This window comes from Amphiura filiformis, chromosome 19, assembly GCF_039555335.1.
Source record: "Amphiura filiformis chromosome 19, Afil_fr2py, whole genome shotgun sequence".
Lineage (NCBI taxonomy): Eukaryota > Metazoa > Echinodermata > Ophiuroidea > Amphilepidida > Amphiuridae > Amphiura > Amphiura filiformis.
Window position 1 is genome coordinate 185,555 of NC_092646.1, and position 8,531 is coordinate 194,085.

An 8,531-nucleotide genomic window follows, 5' to 3' on the forward strand; every position below is an offset into this window, starting at 1 on the left:
AGCGTTTATGCCCGGTGTCCCGGATGTGCGATCGACAGGTAGGAAAAATGAAGGAAAATCATGATTTTTGATATACGGTAATGTTGCTTGTACGTTTTGTTATTATTTTATGAAATTTGTATGAAATAAGAATCACAAAATGTACTGGTAGGCCTATGTAGTACGCATGAATTAGGGGTTCATTCATATATTTTCATGACTTAAAACCATTTAGTCATGAAAATATATGAATGAACCCCTAATTCATGCACGGCTACTTCAGTGTGATGATTTCGGTATAGAAAAGAATGCAAGAAAATCGTGTTAAGAATCTTACATCTTATTTTTGTTATTATTTGATGAAAAACAATCACTGAATGTTTGGGAATGTATGAAAGGGCTTATTCATATGCCTCAGGCATAAACAATCAATCATGCGGGGCATTGCGGGCCCTCAATTTCATGAATGAACCCTAATTCTTCTCTGACAAAAACTTTACGAGACCATTGCATTTGAAATCTAAGCATGAATGCCATGCACATGTACATTGTACTAAGCGACAGTTCAAAATAGCCAATTCTCTCGGTCAGGGTTGTTCCATTCATTGCACTTATTGCGATTCTGTCGGTCAACATGATGTCACTTTTGCCATGATTGGGCTATTCCATCTCGCCCCTAGTGTGACACAAAGGAAACACTTACCGTTGTACTCAATGGGGGAAATCACAAAACATGCAACAAATAAATACTCTTGATGAAATAATTTTATGCTCGATTTCTTATCAGGGAAATCAATTTTTAAATAAATTACCATACTAAATTAATTGGTATTTTCTGTGCTGAGAAAATTTTCTTGAACTGAAAGGCCCTGTACAAACCAATAGGGATTTCATGAGGGTGTCCGCTTTGACAGACGTGGGAAGAAGTACATACTTTTACTAAATTCCAAAAGTACGGTATGTGTTTTTGTATACAATTTACAAAATTTATGTACATACAAAAGTACATACTTTTGCAACATACTTCCATGTGTGTACGTAGTCGTTCTCCTGCATGCAATTTTTACATACCGTAACCACCGGGTATAAGCCCACCCCATTTTTGAAGTGAAATCTGCCATCTAGGGGGTGGGCTTATACCTGAGTGGTTACGGTGATATATCTAAAAATGCATACTTTGCATAATTCAAGTATACATTTGTATATTATGTCATTATTGACTGAAAACTACCTCATGTGCTGTGTGCAAAACTACAATGTACATAGTATTTAATACATACCCGGAACTTTGGCAAAAGTATGTGGTTTTGCATATGTATGCAAAAGTATACAGTACTTTTGCAAAATACGCAATATACATAGGCCTATACGCCATATAATGCAATTTCTACATACATGTACCGTATAAGCACCCAGGGCACTTAACAAAGTCATTTTGGGTGGACAGTTATTTTTAACCTGGTTTACCTAATCTTTCGCAAGGGGCGTTTATTAGAGACGAATTACGTATGTTATAGGTCCTGAGACGTTCTAGTAGCTTTTATGGTGCAGAAAATGCATTGCAAGTTTACACTAGACTTGTAGTCCTCCAACTATTTCACTGTATTGACGACTTGACGTCTAACTGTCACTTCAACATTACATGTAATGTTACCCTTAATTGAAAATACCCTAGGTGGGTGCTTATTGGGCATGGGAGCTTATTGGAACAAATTTATACGGTTTATGCAAAAATACATGCTAGTGTTTTTTGTTTAGCCAGGCTGAGTATCCACATTTTGAAGGACATTTTTTTTTGCACCAATTTTCGCTCAAATTTTGGGACTTCAGGCAGAAATATGCCTGTACAGTGTTATGGGGAAAATTTTCAAGTTGATAAAAAATGTTTATGTCAGATTCAGTTTCTACACAAAATTTCACCCTAGAAAATGTTCCTTTTAATTAGGATATCTTTCACTTTAAGTTTCCACCATTCTGGCTGCCAAACGTATAGTCAAAGCTTGAATGCTGTTTTATGAATATTAATTACGGTACAAATCAATGCATCAACCAAAAAACATGATGGCAATGGACTCTAGCATCGAATGCGTAACTATGTGCCAATTTGAAGATTCCACAGTTCACAAGTAACTCAGTTCAGGTCACGAAGGCGAAGCCCCGGGGGCGAAGGTAGTCGTTCTTCTATATAGCCACACCACATGCAATCTATTCAAAAATGCATACTGTGCAAAGTATTCAAAACTGCCTTATATCTGCATACAAAACCATGTACAGTTTGATGTACAATGTACTCACTACTAGCCTGTATTTATTTCATATTTTTTGCTCAGGTACACCTGAGCGAATATATACATTCAGTTTAGACCTTGACCTTTGAACCTAAGTAGCTCCAAGTCAGGCTTCTTCTGCAAATGCTTTTGCTTTGTCTTCACTAGAAATATTTTATAGTATAATATTTGATAGGATAATGCCTGGTAATGGAAATGCAGACTATAAATGCTAGCTACTAAATTAACCTCACTCCCTATGACATAGTTCATAATATATATGCAGCAGTGAGATATCTAACTTGAGGTGGACATAGAATATTAGCCTCATTTCCCATGAAATTATTTATAAAACTGTGTTGTAGCCCATAGTGGAGGGTTTTTTTAATTTGGGGATGATATTAATCATAGGTGTTGACAGATTGATAGTGGTCTGGAAGTTCAAGTTAGTAAATTACATACTGCTCATGATAGCCAAAAACCATATTTAGCATTAGGGTTTATATTCATAAATATGCCAATAGTATATGATGCAAAACTATACAGCACATCGGGCCACCATGCATGTATACTATCGCAATATACCAAGAATGAAGTTGATTGGTTGTTGCGATGTTGTGTTAAATCTGCAGAGTGGATTATTAATGAAAATGTGGGTAAAATATGCAATAAAAGCTGCTGAGTAGATTTATGAAAATGTAGGCAAAATATGCAAATTAGCTTATTAATATTCATAAATATGCAAATAAAACATGACATAGAACTATAATACAGCACATTAGACCACTATGTCCTATCACCATACCAAGTTTGAAGTTTAAGCTGCAGAGTAGATTAATGGTTTTGCTTCCGCCCGGACAAGCAAAAACAAACATCCATTTGGATGATAACACAAGCTCCACATATGTGTGGAGGCCAAAAATTCTAATATGGAGTCAACAGGTTTACAGAGAGAAACTCCTATCTTATAGCTAGGCAAATCAAACAGTCCGCTGCTGCTCAGAGATAAAATCAAACATGTATGAATATAGTTAAAGGCAAAAAAAAAAAATGAATGGAAGACTACAAACTGTGGATGGTAACATAAATATATGAGAAGTTCTTCTTCAACCTATTTTTTTTTTTTTTTTCAGATTTTGCTTGCTAAATATGTGAAAGGAGATTACAACAAGAGTGCTGTAACAGTTGCAAAAATACTTTTCTGTTCTCTCTGCCGAACCCCACAAGAGCTGCAATCAGACAATGTTGTACATTTTACAGGTGTTTGGCTCAGGTAAGGTGTTCATCTAGCTCTATGAGCAGGGCTGCAAGCGGTCCTATATTTCCTATATTTTTAAGATTTTCCTATATTTCCGTAGAAAGTTTCAAAAAGCCCTATAATCCCTATATTTTCATATTTGGAATATTTTTTGCTGAAGGTCTTTGTATTAAATATAAATGCCTCCTGGACCCCACCAATCAGGTTTATTTGTATCCATTTCTATAATTCCAGGTTGCATTTTTGCCCTGCAATTTCAGTTAATTCTCTAACTTCTTGGGGCTTTGCCATATGAACCTACACTAGACCTTTTCATAGTTCATGTTGAGATTTTGCATATAAAATAGAGATAATCAGTGTGGTGTTGAATGCTGACATCTTGTGGGTACACGCTGCGATAGCCGTTCGTCGTTCGATCTCCATGAGTGAACAGCAAAATCACCGTGTTGATGTGTGGTCGTGCGTCTTGAACTCGCCACTCAAAAAGGTGGCAATGTTACATTTTCCCAAATTCGACTCAAATTAAATGATGATATCTCTGCCAAGCAAGAAGTTATTGTCACGCTTGTGGTCTCATTTTATTGCTAAATAAAATGCACTTTCAACCCAGTAAAAAGAATTCCGTTAGCCTTTTTAATACTGACACTGCTTCATAGAATTCAGAGTGGCGGAGGTGGGGGATGTGGAGGTGGGGGATGTGGCACACACAAACTCTATGGGATTGATATTTTTAGTGCATAATCTGCTTCTGTAAAGACTGTAAATTGGATTTTTACTCTATTTAGCATCTAAAAGACTCATGAACTTACAGCTAAACAATTCTACTTATTGGTTTAGTCTAGAAAATACAAACTTTTCCATACAAAACTACCCGTTTTCATATCAAACACTGTAGGGTGTCTTCAAAATCTAAAAGTTACTGTAAAATTTTAATTACCCGTACTGACTTGAGTATAGTCCCACCCCGTTTTTGGGTGAACATTTTTCAAAATTGGGGGGTGGGACTATACTCGAATTTCAAAAAAAAAATTTTTTTTTTAGGTCAACCATGAATGATCCTACCATGTAGGTCTAGGTCCTGGGACACTCCAAAGCCGAAAAAATAAATAACTTAAAAAAAAAAAAAAAAAAATTCTGAAATTTTTCGAAAATTTGGGGATGGGACTTTACTCGAAGGTGGGACTATACTCGCGTCAGTACGGTACTTATCCTACCACAGTCAAAGTATAGATTTTCTGAAAGGGAATTTGATGAGGAATCTAAATATGGACTTACTTTTTCTGTATGGGGTAAGGGCAAAATGTTTCAGTTTAAAATATGTTGAATTGTAAAAAAAATCTAACATACTTTGGGACACCCTGTATTCTGAGATTGCCAAACAGCTGTGATTTTGGTTTCTTCTAAAAGTCAATGGGCTCCCCATTTTGCATTTGTTTTAAATTTCTCGTGAGCTTTGAGACAAACCTTTTTTTTTGGCCTAATAAGCAATGCATTAAGTAACCCATTTTTATCTGAATCTTTTTTATTCCACCCTGTATAACTTGAAGGTCACCCTGTATAGTGAATTGAAGTGTGTGTATTTGAATTGCTTATGCCTTCAGCTTTCCAAAAAAAATGTATACTTTTGCTAGTTTAGGGTTGATAATTATGGAGATAATTAGAAACACGATTGGTGTAAAAAGTCATAATATTTGTGATGTAACGTTAAGGGTGGCGAGTCCAGGACACATGGCCGTGTGGCAAGCTGTGACCTGCGCGTAGTGTCTGATGCATGAACACGCAGATCAGTTGTACCCACAAGATGGCGAAATTGGCTGACAGCCTCTATTAATCCCTAGATAGTTAAAACTATTTCTTGCAACAAGACAAAATAATTTGAGACTATAGTTTCATCAAAATCAGAGCAAGTTCCATTTTAGCCCATATAGCGGGGAAAAATTGGACCTATGACGTCCCAATTTTACTCTTTTGCCCATAACTCCATAACAGTACATCATAGATTGGTCAAAGTATACCTTTTTTTAATCAGAATTACCAGTGAGTCACGATAGTGTGAGTTTTGAACTGAGTAATTTTGAACTTGACCCTTTGTGCAAAGTTCAATGACCCTTTTCTACTACATGTACATGTAGAATGAGAGTAGGCCCTCCCTATTGTTAAATTGCCTCCATAGCCAGATTAATTAGCCCTATAAGGCCATGTGTTTTGAACTCACCACCCTTGGCGTTACATCACAAATATTATGAATTTTTAAACCAATCAAGTTTCAAATTAGAATATCTATCAACCCTAAACTAGCAAAAGTATACATTTTTGGAAAGCTGGAGGCAAAAGCAATTTAAATATACACATTTCAACTCATTGTACAGGGTGACCTTGAAGTTATACAGGGTGGAATTAAAAAAAATCCAAATAAAAAATGGGTCACTTAATGCATTGCTTATTACTAACTTGCAGTTATAAACTGAAAGTAAACAACATTGATTTGGTTAGAGGTTAGGGGGAGCCTACTGACTTTGGAAGAAAAAAAAATCACAGCTGTTTGGTAATCTTGGAATACAGGGTGTCCCAAAATATGTTCAAATGTTTTTACAATTCAACATATTTTGAACTGAAACATTTTACCCCTAACCCATACAAAAAAAGTAAGTCCATAATTAGATTCCTCATCAAATTTCCTCTCAGAAAATGTAAACTATGACTATGATAGGATAAGTAATTAAAAATTTAGGGCAACTTTTAGATTTTGAAGACATACGCATTGCTTACTACAGTGTTTAGTATGAAAACAGGTAGTTTTGCACATAAAAGTTTGCATTTCATAGACTAAACCAATCATAAAGAGTTCAAAATGATTAAAACAATTAGCAGAATAAATAATTTTTCAAAAGAGCTCTTAACCATGTCTGTAGCCCATATGGATGCAAAGATATGATCAGTTGATTCTACACGCACACACAAAATCTTTATTTCCCATAGACTTTGCACATACCGCCACCGCCTCATCCGCCACCGCCTCATCCCCCACCTCGGTCATTCTGAACTCAAACAACTCTAACTCCACTATCTTAGCTGATAAACAATTCTCCTTTGGAGGTCTGTTAGGGCACACATTTAGCTACAACATGACACCAAACACACTTCAATACCTGTTTAAGCAGAGATATAACAATTTGAAGGAGTCTCAAAAACCACCATTTTTGGGTTGGTGAGTTCAAAACGCGTGGCCATAAATACTATTCATCTGCCAAATATGACAACTGTAACATGATTTGCACGATTGTAGTGCATGTAAACTGAAATCTCATTGCACTATTTCATGTCCTAAACCATAATCCCCGAAGCTGTAAATAAAGTTTTAGCTCATTTTGGACTTAGCGTACATTATTCTCTTCCAATTTATTTAATATGGATTCCCGGAAGTAAATGACTGCCCAATTTACCCTTTACTAAACGTTTGTTTTATAGTTATTGTTATATGCAGTATTTTTAACTTTTATGGCCCCACTGAGCCCACCATATGCATATGGGTGACCCTGCCCCTTCACAAATTTGTTTGTCTCCTTTACTATTGTAAGGCTTGCAGTCCTGAGATTAGGTTTGTATGTAGCCAAGACACATGGCTTTCATATGGCTCAGTCAGGTCCCTTCTAACCTTAAAATTGACATCCCTAGACTAATCAAAAAAAAGGGCAAACACTGCTCGGTCACCCCTATTGCACTATTTGAAGTTGCTTTGTCCAATAAAGCCTTGAAATTATTGTATTATTCTTATTCCAGTTATATTAGCAATTCTGTAAACAATATTATCCAGATACGCAACACAAATATTCTTATGCATGTCATTTTAAGTGTCCATGTGCCATTTTCGAAAAACTAGGTGAATGTAATACAAAAGCAACCCGGTTCCAAATGCTTTTGAACTATGTTTATTCAAACAAAAGAAAGGAATTCCACTATTGCTGGAGTGTGGCTAACATGCAGTACAAGCAGATCAGGAAATAAAGTTACATTAATTATAACTGTTCCAAAATGCTAATAACACATTCATGAGTATCCACAGTCAATTGTACAAATGTATGTATTTCTTACTATCTTCTCTTTCTGTGACTCTTTTTATCCATAGAATCATTTGATGCCCTCGTTGATGCTACAAGGTGAACAAGTGACAACATCCGCAGCGACACAGTCAGTCATGTTAGCAGAGGTGAAACTTTCTCAATCGTCAACATCCACAGATGCGTATAAAAATGAATGATACAAGCTGCATAAATATGATGAACAAATACATTCACTTTATCTATTTAGAAATGAAAGGCTTTTAAGACCAGCACATTTACATGGATTTGTTTCAGTGAGTGGTCATTTCATATTACCAGTGTTAGCAGAACTCATTGTAAAGCTGACAATGTGGCTATAAATTCAAGTCAAATCCCTACCTTATTAGAATGAGAAGCATGTTCTTAAAACATATGGAAACTATATTTGGCAAATAATGTGAACTATAATATAACCTTTCTTAAGATTTTGTGAATGATTAGCAGTGTTCGAAATATGCCTCAAAAAGTTACAGGCCAGCCGGGCTTGACCTTAAAAAGTTACCGGCCAGCCGGGCCGGCAACTAGATGCCAGTCAGAAAAGTTACCGGCCAGGCCAAAAAGTTACAGGCCAATGGCCTGCTGACTGGCCCTATTTCGAATGCTGATGATTAGCCAAGTCAAGTCCAGACAAGTCAAGTAATACTTTATTATACTATTCAGCAAATTACTTCAGCGGTGTCGATGTCCTTCTGCTTTGTCTGATTATCACATAAAAAAACTACAATCTTAGAAATAATTATTCGAACACTTTTAAGGGCTTATTGGAAATGGTTGACCTCTCTACCCCTGTATAATGTTTGCATGCCCAATATGCTCATCTTCACCATATCTTCTCCCAACATTGTTTGGTGGGGAAAGGGGAAGGGTACGTATGTTGAAGATGAACATTGAGATAACACTACTATAATCCTTAGTTTCCAGTGACTC

The 8,531-nt window shown here is 36.1% G+C and overlaps 1 long non-coding RNA gene across 1 annotated transcript; it reads left to right on the plus strand.

Annotated features, from left to right (window-relative positions):
• The first annotated feature begins 2,667 nt into the window (after nucleotides 1–2,667).
• LOC140140755 (uncharacterized) lies at nucleotides 2,668–8,271 on the plus strand. The gene is made up of 2 exons (XR_011857280.1): nucleotides 2,668–3,519; nucleotides 7,631–8,271. It is a non-coding gene; the product is annotated as an uncharacterized lncRNA (long non-coding RNA).
• Nucleotides 8,272–8,531: the final 260 nt, after the last annotated feature.